General features: G+C 49.6%; 1 protein-coding gene and 1 long non-coding RNA gene across 11 annotated transcripts in view; one reads left to right on the top strand and one right to left on the bottom strand.

Annotated features, from left to right (window-relative positions):
* Positions 1-12500, top strand: part of Kcnj6 (potassium inwardly rectifying channel subfamily J member 6) — a 215123-nt gene that overhangs the window by 194753 nt on the left and 7870 nt on the right. The gene's annotated exons all lie outside the window — the stretch shown is intronic.
* The window catches only part of LOC126513591 (uncharacterized), a 37583-nt gene that overhangs the window by 20115 nt on the left and 4968 nt on the right, over positions 1-12500 (bottom strand). For 4 of the 10 annotated variants that reach the window (XR_007595389.1, XR_007595398.1, XR_007595394.1 and 1 more), the window contains 2 exons: positions 11415-12474; positions 1-7897 (listed from right to left, as the gene is read on the bottom strand). The exon at positions 1-7897 is cut by the window's left edge. This is a non-coding gene — a long non-coding RNA (uncharacterized lncRNA). The remainder of the gene's footprint in view (positions 7898-11414; positions 12475-12500) is intronic. The other 6 variants (XR_007595390.1, XR_007595392.1, XR_007595395.1 and 3 more) reach the window with 6 other exon arrangements.

Raw genomic sequence — 12500 nt, 5'->3', positions numbered from 1 at the left:
GACTCAAGCAATCAAGACTCTACATTTCTAGCAAGCTGGCAGGAGCCCTCAGGGTTGCAGCACGACCTGACCTCCTGTGAGGAAGACAGTGCCAAGCCGTAACTAGAAACTTTATCAGCAAGTTTCTACAATGCCTCCGGAGACATAGGCATGGAGATAGCTGTTCACCTTATGGATGGCTCTAGAAATATAAATTCGGGAATCAGAGTAATCGACAGACCTCCAGTCCTTTGAGGGAGAAAAAGTCATGGAGGAGGGAGCTTGTTGTTTGGTGCTGCCTGCAGAAGATTCCAAAAGTCTCTAGGGACAATCTGCAGAGTTCAGCTCCTTAGGAGCTCCGGACTTCTGCAATTAGATAATTCTGTCCAAGCAAGGCAGAATTGGCTGCATCCAGGGACTGGGGTGTCAGCACACCCCTGGAGCCAACGGCACTACAACCGCCCCTCCAAGAGGTGCAGCCCCGCCCTCCAGGAGCAAAGACACAACCAGCAGTCCCTGGCTTTCCAATTCTCCCAGCAGCGTTAGCCAGGCTGCAACCTGGAGCTTAAGATCAGGGACAAAAGATACGCAGGCGCCAGCACCACCTGGCGGCCCAGCGTCCACACAGCCGGCCCTGTGAAGGAACGGATCGCTTTACATCGCAGGCAGGTCCCTCATAGAACAGGCCTAACAGCCCCTCTCTGCTGGGTTAAATTTGCGCAGTAAGCAGGTCTCTGAAATGTAGCCACCACCTACAAAACTCCAGATGCAAGGGAAGGCTGGGTTTTCAGCGACCGGTAGTTCAAAGTGAGCAACAAGCCTGCCGACAGACGCTGGGATACAATTAAAAATTATAGTCCACTCGCAGCTCCAGGCCCCAGACAAGGGGGCACTTAGGGAGATGTACAAAAGAGGAGTGTCCAGAAGAATCTGCAGCTAAGAGCACTTGTCGCTCTTTCAAAGGACCAGGAGTTCGGTTCCCAGAACTCACAGTGAGCAGTGCACAAACGCGTAAAATCCCAGATTCAGGGAGTCTGACTCCTCCCTCCGCTTACACACACACACACACACACACACACACACACACACACACGCAGATGTGCACACACCACATGCATAGAGACACATAGAGAGATACCACATGCACCCATGCACACACAAGCAATAACTGGCATTGGGTAGTTTCAGAGTGACAAAGTAATGCTAAGGACACTACAGGCATTGTCTCCATGCATATACACACATATATATACACACACAACAAGCACACATGTGCATGTACACACAATTTAAAGACAGGAAAGAGGGAGAGAGATCATGTGGGCAAAGCAACAACCAGCAGGCTTTCCTGAGCCTACCAGAAAGTCTGGAAGACAGCAAGATGGGGAGCGCTCTGGGAAGAGCACCCCTCGCCTCCCCTTAGCCACCCTGAAACTTGCAGGCAGAGACTGCTCGTTCGTGTCCCGGACTTCCCACATCAGAAACTGTCCAAACTGCGCGCATCCATTTCCCGCCCTTTGTACCGCACAGTGTTTTAGGAAGTAGTCATCCAGCAGGCAGCACGGGAGGCTGCCAGCCCAGTGAGCAGCAGAAGGCTGAGCAGGAAGCGTGCAGGAGAAAAGGGGCGCCCTGTGGGGGTGCGCAGGTGGACAGCGCCCTTGAGGGGGCAGTGCTAAAGCAGGGGGAGAAGGTGGGAGCCCTGTAGGCTGCAGGGGCGGGCGTTCTGAGCAGACAGCAGGAGTGCAGGGACCTGGGACTGCAGGGTGGCCTGGGAATGAGCAGCGCACGGGAGCACGGGTCATCAGCTCCACACTGGGGGAGACGCGCAGTCTCCTTAAGGACCTGGCTATTGCCCTGAGACCGTCACTGTAAGGGTATCCAGAAGGGATTTTGCACATAGTCTGTGCCTTGCTGGCCAGCATCGGGGGTTTCTGGGATTTGGGATGTCCAGGGCAACCATGACACGGGTCACTTTTTGAGTGGGTGGGACGAGAGGCAGATGAAAGTCATTCCAGAACCCCCCCCCCCCGGCCAGGTCTTACGTGGGGTGTATCACAGATGGTGACAGGCTCTCCCTAGTGGCAGACCCAGACTCACCTGCCACTACTGTCCCAGTGACCTCCAGGCAGAGTGGAAGAGACTGCATTGCGGGAGCACCACAAATGCAAGTCACACGGTGAAAGCAGCCAGGTGAACCCAGTGAGACAGAGCAGATCCCGAGTTTTCTCAAGGCCGCTTCAGGTATAAGCGTTGCCACAGAGAACCTGTCCTCTTGTGCCTTTTCCTGGTCTTCCTAATAAACGCCAGTTTGTTCTTCAAAGCCCAGCCCATCTTTGTAAGCTCTTCCTTGTCGCTGCCACCTGTGAGTCCTCCCTCCTTGCTCTCCCGTTCTGACCCTAAAGGTGTCTCTAAAGTGACCGAATGTGCCCACAGGCTTTCTGTGTGGGTCCTGTCGTTGTGCACGCGGGGTGTGGGATGAGTCAGATTTAACACACAAGCTAGCACCCCCAGAGTAAAGATGGGTAAGGCCCAAGGAGCCGCTCCCTTGAAGGAGGCCATCTTGACCTCAGGGGGACAGGAACGCCTGGCCTCCGGGAGCTGTGGGGAGTCCATTGAGGGCACCGAGTGCCGACCAGCACTGGGAGGGCATCCAGCCCTCCCGGAAACCGCAGCCTGGCATCAGCCCGGTCATGGGGGCACTGCAGGCAGCTCTAGCCTCTTCCTGCCTTAGCTCCATTTCCCTCAGTGTCTCCCCTTCCTCGCCACCCTGTCATTTCCTCTCCTCCTTTCATATTTGATAATGACCACAAGCCATTTTAATCTTGAGAAAATTATATTATAAAGGTAATTTAACTAAAAAAAAAGCATTCATCTCATTTAAAAGACCACACACCCACACATACACAACACACACACACTCTCTCTCTCTCTCTCTCTCTCTCTCTCTCTCTCTCTCTCTCTCTCTCTCTCTTCATTGTCTTTTGATTAAATAAAAAGTCTACAAAAAATGACCAGGGGTAGTAAAGTTAAACTAAGCTGAGGATAGAGTATGTATCTTGGAACTTTATGAAAAATGTTTTTAATCAAAAGGCAATATCAGAGCACCCAAACCAATGTATGCAAAGGAAGAGAGAGAAATAATGAAGGGCCCTGTGGCTTACATAACCAAAAAGTGCCAGGAGGAAGACATGTTAGTCAGCCCGCTTCCCATTGCTGTGACAGGATGCCGGGGGAAATCACTTCAAGCGGGAAGAAGTTTTTGCAGATCCAGTGTTTCTGAGGCTTCAATCTACGGTTATTTAACCTCATTGCCTCAGGCCCTGCGGCGAGGTAGAAAAACAGCAGCTCATTGAGATTTCATGTGCTTTCATGTGTGTGCTTTGGCTGTTCAGGCAGTTTGCTTATTTAAAAGTGAATTATTATATTGTTATTTTTATGTGTTCCTGTGTGTGTCTGTGTCTGCCTGCCTGCCTGTGGGTATGTCCACAAAAGTGCAGTTGCCCATGGAGGCCAGAAGAGGGCGTCAGATGCCCTGAAGCTGGGATCACAGGTAGTTGTGATCCACCAAACATGAGTGCTAGGACCTGAACTCAGATCCCCTGGAAGTTGAGTCATCTCCCCAGCCACAGATAATCGTTTTTTAATTATGAGCATTCTGCATATGTCCTAGATGCAAGACCCTTAGCTGACAGATAACTTCAACAATTTTCTCCACTTCCTGATGTTTTTCCACGTTCTTGATACTGACCTTTAACTGCACAGAACTTTCTTTTGATAAGGCCATATCTTGACCAAGTCCTATTGCTTCTTCTAGTGGTGCCATTTTCTTCTATGAGTTTTATGTCTTTACTTCTCACGCAGAGATGCCTTTTTATATATGGGTGAGGTAAGGGGTAATTATATTTTTATTCTTTTTTTTTTTTGGCATGTGGACACCACTTGTTACAGGGGCACTAGCAAAGAGGCTGTTATTCCCATTTAATGATTGTGACATCCTTGCTGGAGACTAAGTGGCCGTGGATGATTGTCTCTCTGTTCAGAATCTCAGCTTTATTACATTGCTACACATGTTAAAAGCCAGAGAGCGACCACTGCGTCTTTGGTCAGGATGTGACATCTGCTCTTCCTTTCCAGCGTTGCCTCAGCTGTGTGGGGCTCCTGTGATCCCCTCTGAACCGGCTCTTGGAATTGTCACAAGGATTGCATTGAAGCCGTAGACATTGGGTAGTGCTGCCGCCTGAGCGGTATGGAGTCTGCTAGCCTGTGAACGTAGACTATCATTCCATTTGCCTAGATTTATCTTCAGCATTAACCTTGCAGTTTTCTGTGTAGGAATCTTTCATTTCCTTAGTGAAGCTTATTTTAGTCTTTAGGAATCTTTTTTAAAAAATACTATTTTCATCTATTGTCTGAGAATGTCACAGATGAATACGGTGTATTTTGATCATATCCACCTTCCATCCCCCCTCCACTTCTCCTGGGCTCCACCCCAACATATCACTCTCTCAATTTTCTATCATTTTTTAACACACTGAGTCCAATAAGTGCTACCCATCTGTGTATGGGTGTGAGCCCATCCCCTGCAGCACGGGACAGCCTACTGACATAGGTGTATGGTGTGAGCCACCCCTGGAGCATGGGACAGCCTACTGACAGTCACACCACTGGAGCCATGATTAGTTTTATATTGATTATGGGAAAGAATCTTAAATGATCTGAAATATGATCGCGCATTATGCCCTACTTACATTTAGGAGAAAACAAATAGTCATTTGCCACTCAACTTACAGCAGGGCTTGTTGATCTCGAAGTCACCTTCTCCTCCCAAGGGATTTAAACCAAGATGTAGGCAAGGGGCGGGGCTTGATCATGACTTGTCAAGGGGCGGGGCTTGATCATGACTTGTCAAGGGGCGGGGCTTGATCATGACTTGTCAAACAACTACTGACTTATGTTACTCCTTTCAATGCATTTCTGTTTATTCTTCGGGAAGTTCCTACATGTATACAGAATATTTTGGTAATATCTGCCCCTTACTTTCCCCTCCAACTCCTCTCAGACCACGGCCATGGCCTGCTCCCAACCTCGTATCCTCTGTTTTTAACCCTCTGAATTAGTGCTGCCCAGATGCACACGGGTGTAGGATGGGGCCACACACCAGAGCATGGATACCAGGAGCCACGCCCCTGAAGACAAATGGTTCTCCCTCCACAAGCTCCACCAACAACCAAGAGCTCCTGAGCTAGAGCCAGAGCCTTGAGAGCTGGTCCCTAGCCATGGAGGAATTTCGGCTGTCATGGTCTTGGGTAGGTTTGTGCAGGCAGCCACACTGGGAGCTCATGAGTGCAACCGTCCAGTCATGTCCAGAAGACAGCGTTTTTGTGGCCGTCTTCCTCAGTCTCTAGCTCTTATAAGGTTTTCTGTCTCCTCCTCTATAATGTTCCCTGTGCCTTTGAGAAGTGTGGCGTTGATGTTCCACGGAGGGGCCTGTCAGTCCACTACATGTGATCATCATTCATCCTCAGCCTTCAAGCTGTAAAGAGGACCCAACCTAAGGACAGGCTGGGACACCAGAGAACCACGGGATGTACGAAGATTGGTGGGCTTCATGAAGGTAAACTGTGTGTCACTGTGGCAGCTCCCACCCCACAGTGAGGTAACTCTCCTGAGGACGACAACAGGAGTGGGGGCAAGTCCACACCTCATGATGTTTCCCAGAAAGTCTCGGCCCAACCTAACATTTCTGACACAGGAAACCAGATGAGACTCAGAGCCTGAGTGAGGCTGGCACCATGCATACGAGACTTTGCTGTGTCCTGATGGGAACAGCACATTCTGGGACCAAGAAGGACCATGGAAGAGACAGGTGCTTAAAGGGCAAGTGGCCATGCCATCTACTGGCCCTCTCTGTGGCACAAATAGAGAATCCATGGCCCAGCAAGACATGCTCCCCACACAAACCTGGCAACCTGAGATCAAGGCCCAGAATCCAAGTAAAGATAGGAGAGGACCAGTTCCACCAAGATGTCCTCTATGACCTCCACATACGTGAACTCACACGCGCACACACACACACACACACACACACACACAAATAAAATAATAATAAATTGTTTCCTTTAAAGGGGGCATCCACGGGCCCCAATTCCTCTTACATTTCCCCCATTGTCTGGGCTCAGGAGGCTCCTGCACTCTGGGCAGTTGGTTCTGGGCTTATGGCCACCCTTGGTTAAGTAGACAGAGATCTAGGAGAAAGAACGGAGCACATGCTGGCGCGCAGCACATCTGGGAAAGGCTACCTAGAAGGTGACCTTTGTACGTGAGTCCCACTAAGTCACTACATGGAGCCCCAGGAAGCAGTCCCCAGTGGCTTGCAGGAATCTTTAGGAGACTCTGTTGCACTGCCCAGTGACCTTGGAGCTTTTTATACCCGCACTCATCTCCTCTCCGGACTTCTGGGCCTATCCCTCTCCTTCCGGTGTAACTGTGTTCTGACATCTGCATCTTTATTCAAGAGCTAGAAGGCTGGAGAGATGGCTCAGACGTCAAGAGCACTGTGTCCAGATGTGTCCTGAGTTCAGTTTCCAGTACCCACATGGTGGCTCACAACCATCTGTCATGAGGCCTGGTGCCCTCTTCTGGCCTGCAGACACACATGCAGGCAGAACACTGTGTACATAATAAATAAAAGAAAGAAAGAAAGAAAGAAAGAAAGAAAGAAAGAAAGAAAGAAAGGAAGGAAGGAAGGAAGGAAGGAAGGAAGGAAGGAAGGAAGGAAGGAAGGAAGGAAGGAAGGAAGAAAGAAAGGAAGAAAGAAAGAAAGAAAGAAACCCAGCTATTAAAGAGATTTTAAAGAGAGAGAGAATTAGAATGCTCACACACTGCTGGTTCCACTTTCAGATGGTAAAATGCTTCAACTGCTTCAGAAAACATTTCAAGTCACTGTCCGTCACAGAGGAGAGGAGGAAGCCCAAAGTGGCAAGGCTGAGCCCTGAACTGCAAACCTCAGGAAGGGCCCTGCAAGCAGCGTTTTGAAGTAGCTGAAGTGAGATCAGGGTAAACTCAGCTCTAACAGAGCAGCTAAGCAGCCTGTGCTGGGAAACTATTTAAAAAACGGATTTGAAAAGTGACTTAGGAGTATTCCCTGCTTGGTTTCTGGCTAATGTAAACACTGAAAACAGATTAATCTGTGGGGAGGAGGGAGGAGGTTTATGTTCTGAATGTGGGCGCCAACATTTCCAGGCAGGGACTTGGTGTCTCGGGGACAGAAGGGAAGGGGGAGGGCCTGGGCAGTGGAAGTTCTGGCATGTACTGGGCTCTGCTCCCAAGCAGCTGAGAGGCTCAGCACATTTGACCGCTGTCTCTGTTTCCCCATGGCGCCAGGAGTTGCCTCTCCTGGAAAGCTTTGTGTGGCTGGCAGCCTTTGGCCGGGCCATGCTTTCTCTGTCTATGGGTCCCGTCTCTGGTGCTTGCCTTCGGGTGTACTGGGGAAGGTACAGTAACAGAGTGTGTTCCTGTTTTATCCATTATACACACAAGCCAAAAAAGAAAGAAAAATCTCTCTATCGTCACCACCCACTTCTGCAGGGCTTTCTAAATCCATCGAAAGTCGCACACAAACAGCCCTTCTGCCTGCTGCAGCATCCCAGCAAATGAGAAACCCTTCTCAATGTTCTGCACTGCAGATATTTCAGGACGGGTTTTAAACGGCTGCGGCTGCGCAGTAACAGAAACTTACGGAGCAAGCTGGCGATCGTGGGTCGGTGTTTCCAAGAGCGTCAGTTTTCTCATCGCTACTGAATTACAATGTCATGCTTATCTTCGGGGACCAAATGCTCCCATCTCTCCATTAAATTCGCCGTGCGCCCCTGTCAGATGCTGGCACTGGCCCCGAACTTGCTTTTATTTTCCACTTAATCTGCAAAATGAAGGTTTCAGTCATGCTGTGGCCACTATGAAATCGGTTAATTTGGCCCCGGCTACAGAAGGCCATGGCCCCTGCTCCACTGCCCCTGCTCCAGATGTACGGTAGCAGCTCTGTCCTGCATGTGGTGGTCTGGACACAGAAACTAGGGCCTTGTCCCAAGGAAAACATCCATGTTTCAACAATGAGTCTCCATGTCTAAGCTGTCTTAGCATGGTGAGGTGAGCTTTGGGGGGGGGGTGTCTCCAGTTTTGAATACAAATCCTGGCCCACCACCCTCACTGCTTACAATCACCACAGGAAAAATATAATCAAACTATTAGAAAATACAATCAAACCATTAGAAAATACAATCAAACCATTAGAAAATACAATCAATCAAACCATTAGAAAATACAGGCTTATGAAGATACCATTTGCCCCCAGAGAGCCTGGTATCCCAGAGACTTTTCCAACTCAGGTTTTATTATACATGGGTCACTCAAAAAGATGACAGCTGAGCTTCTCTGCCTTCTAATTCCTGCTTCAGTTAACTAGCTTTTCATCCAGAATGAGACGCAAAATTAGAGGAGGGTGATTTTTTACGTCAGGGTCACCCACTGTTCACTGTTCAGCCTGCTAGATCCCCAGCTTAGACCTGGATTAGTGAGGGAGAAGAGAAGGAGGAAAAGGCAGTGTTAAGATCCACATCCAGCTTGAGCAGAAGCCTAGCTCACAGCGCAGGGCTGACGATACGGCAAATTCCGCCAACCCCAGTGTCGCTCATCCCCACACGAAGTCAGAGACTTCTGTCCAGAGCCCCTTGCAGGAGCCTCTAGGCTACCCCAGAAGCATGCAGGGACGGAACAGGCACACCAGCAGACGTCCAGCCAGGCCTCCTTCCTCTCTGCTGCCCCTACTTCCCAGCTTATCCGCAAAGGGTCCTCAGGAGGCAGGTAGGAGCCATCCCTGGGGAGGAGGCCAGCAATCCTTCCACAGTGTGGACAAGGGGAAGGATGGCAGCTGGAGACAGCGTGGATGCTCCATCCAGGAACGTCACCATCTTTTGCAGCCACTGATGTAACATGTCCCCACCACAGCTGACCTGTCCTTAGGGAGTACTCCCCACAGGCCATGGGAGCCCCAAGAGAGAAACTGAGGCAGTGAGGTCATGGTCTCTAGTGGCTTTAGCTGTGCCTCTGGTCTTCAGGCAAGATTTATTTATGAAAATACAAATTATATACCACTACAGAATGTCGTGCTAATGGCCATGGAACCTCCAATAGAGAAGAACGGTAGAACCCCAACAACTGGAGGATGTGCTAATGGCCAGTGGGGCAGCTTCACGAGGAAAGGGCCATTTATAACTTCTAAGTTGTTGCTTTTTTTAAAAAAAATGTATTCTGTGCATGCGTACATGTACACGTATGTGTATGTGCATGCATGTGTGCATGCATGTGAGCTCAGCTGTCTATGGAGGCCAGAAAAAGGGCATTAGATCTTCTGCATCTGGAGTTACAGGTGCTTCTACATCATCCTCAGTGGGTATTAGGGACCAAACTCCAGTCCTCCGCAAGAGCGGCAAGCGTTAACCACTGAGCCTTCTCTTTAGCCCCTTAATTTATTCATCCTTTTGTCCCCATTTCAGTTTTGTCCTCAAATCTGACTCAGAGGCTAAGTGTGGATGCTTACTAAATTACAGACTTTCGATACATATATATGTATGTCTCAGAAAATACATGTCTCATCTGATTCCTGAGGCACTTCAAAATATATAGAATACAGAGATTCGCGTGCTGTAGAATTCATTGTGTTTTCGACATTGGAGTATTACCAAGTGTCAAGTACTATCTAGTGTCTACCATCAAGTATTTACTGAGTTCTATATGCCAAAGTAATCTAGTTAGGGAACAAAACTAGTGTACAAAAATGTACCAAGTCAACAGATTTACTAAACTCCAGGGCTGACAACCTAGTTGAGGAAATACAACTTTCATTAAAACTGTGTTGATAACAGTAATGAGTCAAAGGAACGCTAGTCAGGGGGAAGGAAACCTTCGGGCTATGTGATGGCCACCAGTATCTGTATAGTTCACAGACGAGTTAGGACAACAGACCAAAAATGATCAGGATGCTGAGATGCCAGCTAGAACTTCCTCAGCAGGGACGGCAAGGTCCTTCAGGGAGGAAACAGCAAGAATGGAAGCATGGGGGCTGCTGCCCACTTCCCGGAAGCCGTGACAAGACACAGCAGGTCTTCCGTGGTGCACATCACAGAAACACAGGAAACACGTCATCCTCCCTTCACGTTTAATTTACAGCCCATCCCTGTGTTGAGGTTCAGGGCAGAAACGTAAGCAAGTGAGTCACTTAGGGGTGCTTACTGCCTAAGCCTCAGCTTCTCGCCTCCTCCCTGCCCATACCCACCTGGCCTCAGCAGAGAGTTCTGGAAATGCCCAGAGGGAGTGGCCAGCAGACACTCCCCATTTGGCTCCGGGCCACAAATCTTGGCAGTGTGCTTCTGCATTACCTAGTAGATGGGTACACCCGTCCTTCCCCACAATCCTTGACTAATGCAGTCTCTGGGGACGTGGGAGATGGGTCAATGGGTTCTCCTCTTCCTGACAGAGTAACTGGCACTTTTGCAAAATCCAAACTCCTTCTGAGAGCCTGGGTCAGCAAGATCAGGGGCTCCCTAGTCAGTAGAATGGTGGGATTACATGTGAAAGACTGTCAGCCACTGTGTGAGGGCCACCTCCACAATGGAGACCATGGGTCACGGCTCGCAGTCAATTAAATGCTTAGTTTTCTTTAAGCTTTTTTTTTTTTTCTCTAACATCTATCTCGGGAAAACTACTGTCAGGTGAAAAGGGACGTCTCTCCTCCCTCAGAAGCAAGACTATAAACAAGTGGATGAATGCCGAAGACTCAACATCATCCAGCTAACTGTTCCAAACCCCAGTCTGCACAGACTGCAGCTGTCCCACAAGGAGCAAGAAAACCTCTGTGCAAACAAATGCATTTAATCAGATCTAGGTAGGAACCTGGCGTACCTTGCAGAACCAGAATATGCAGCCATACGCACTGATGGAGTAAGTCAGTGAACTTTGTGTGCATTGTGGGCAGTGTACCAGTGTATCCCAATGTAAGCATTGGGACTCGGTTCCCAACACTGGGGATGGCATCAGGCAAGTCAGAAGGCAGAAGAGATGAGGGCAGTCGAGCACGTGCCTGCAGGTCATTTCCATGAAAAGGAGCTGATGGCGTTACTGATTTAGGATTGTGTCAGGAGATTCTGGGTAACATGCCTCCCCAGGCCGTTTGACACTTGGCCCTGGGGTGACCAGAGCAGGCACATGGTGGCCATGAGAAGTCATAATGGAGGAGGTTGTGGAAATGTGGGTTCTGGGATGGACAGTCTGCCTCTGTGGACATCTGCAATCCTGTGGATAAGTTCTACGCGGCCTCTAGCAATAGGGTCAGCAACAGTCTAGACGTGAAAGAATCAGAACACGGAAAACAAAAGCATTACCTGAGTCCGGTCAGGGAGCGTCAGGCTCTGGTGGTTTGGACGAGCTGTCCCTCACAGTCTCGGTCCTCACTGGGCACACTCTTTGTGAGGGTTGATGAGGCACGGTCTTGCTGAAGGCAGTGTGTCCCTGCAAGTGGACTCTGAGAGTTAGGCCAGTGCCATATCCAGTTCACAGCCTCAGCTGTGCTCTTTCAGTGTGGAGCCCTCAGCTTCTGCTTCCCACCGTGATAGACTCTCATGGCCTGGGAGCTGTAAACCAAATAAACTCTTCCTTAGTTACCTCAGTCCTGCTGCCTTTTCACAGCAGCAGAGACGTAACTAATAATACACAAGCTTATTCTGAAACACTGCTCCCCTGCCCTGTACACACAAACACAGACGCGTGCACGCGCGCGCACACACACACACATATGCACACAAAGACACACACACATACATACATATATACATACACATACATATACACACATACATAGACATACACACCACACATACACACATGTACACATTCACACACACACACACCCCTCAACCAGGTCTTTAGAAAGACCAAGAGTCTTTATGAGCTCAAAGAGAAAGGAGCTAAAACCCTGAGGCCCAAATCAGCCCCTTCAAGCTCGAATAAGCATAATGACAACCACCTGTGCTTCCTAACAACATCCTGAAGACGTTATACGCTCTGTGTGTGCGAGACACTTGTGTATTGCACCACCTACTCTACAATCTCCCATCAAGGAGAGACGGGAAGGTGCCACCCTCCTCTTTAATCTGATCCATGCAGTCTGCCCACTGCTGCAGACACGCTACTGTGCTCACCGCTGCAGACATGCTACTGTGCCCACCGCTGCAGACCTGCTACTGTGCCCACCGCTGCAGACCTGCTACTGTGTCCACTGCTGCAGACCTGCTACTGTGCCCACCGCTGCAGACCTGCTACTGTGCCCACTGCTGCAGACACGCTACTGTGTCCACTGCTGCATACATGCTACTGTGCCCACCGCTGCAGACATGCTACTGTGCCCACTGCTGCAGACCTGCTACTGTGCCCACCGCTGCAGACCTGCTACTGTGCCCACCGCTGCAGAC

The sequence above is a fragment of the Alexandromys fortis genome, unplaced genomic scaffold (assembly GCF_014885135.2).
Source record: "Alexandromys fortis isolate MF-2015 unplaced genomic scaffold, M_Fortis_MF-2015_v1.1 scaffold_128, whole genome shotgun sequence".
In the NCBI taxonomy this organism is placed as follows: Eukaryota; Metazoa; Chordata; class Mammalia; order Rodentia; family Cricetidae; genus Alexandromys; species Alexandromys fortis.
This window is presented reverse-complemented; position numbering and strand designations above follow the sequence as displayed.